Source organism: Sinocyclocheilus grahami, unplaced genomic scaffold, assembly GCF_001515645.1.
Source record: "Sinocyclocheilus grahami isolate Dianchi unplaced genomic scaffold, SAMN03320097.WGS_v1.1 scaffold9925.1, whole genome shotgun sequence".
NCBI classification, from domain to species: Eukaryota; Metazoa; Chordata; class Actinopteri; order Cypriniformes; family Cyprinidae; genus Sinocyclocheilus; species Sinocyclocheilus grahami.
The window spans coordinates 1-317 of record NW_015512934.1 but is presented as its reverse complement, the minus strand read 5'-3'; positions in this window follow the sequence as shown (position 1 = coordinate 317).

Genomic DNA, 317 nt, shown 5'->3' with positions numbered 1-317 from the left:
CCCCCTGGTGTTGCCACCCCTAACTCCTTCATGGCTCCTCCCTCCAGTGATGCCACCGTCCTGGCTGGCCTCTGGATCTCCACCTGGCTCCTCCTCTTCCTGGCTCCTCCCAACGTCTACTCCACCCTAGGCGTTTGAGCTTTGTATTCTCCCTTTTGCCTGCCCCTCATCCTCTTCCTGGACCCCCACACTCCCTCCTCAGTAGGATTGTTCCACGGCGCGAGGACGTGTCTTCCGGGAGGGGGGAGTAATGTCACGTGTGTATTTAGTTATGTTTCTTTTGTTCTAGTTTTCCCTCCACTAGTTTGTTTCCTTGG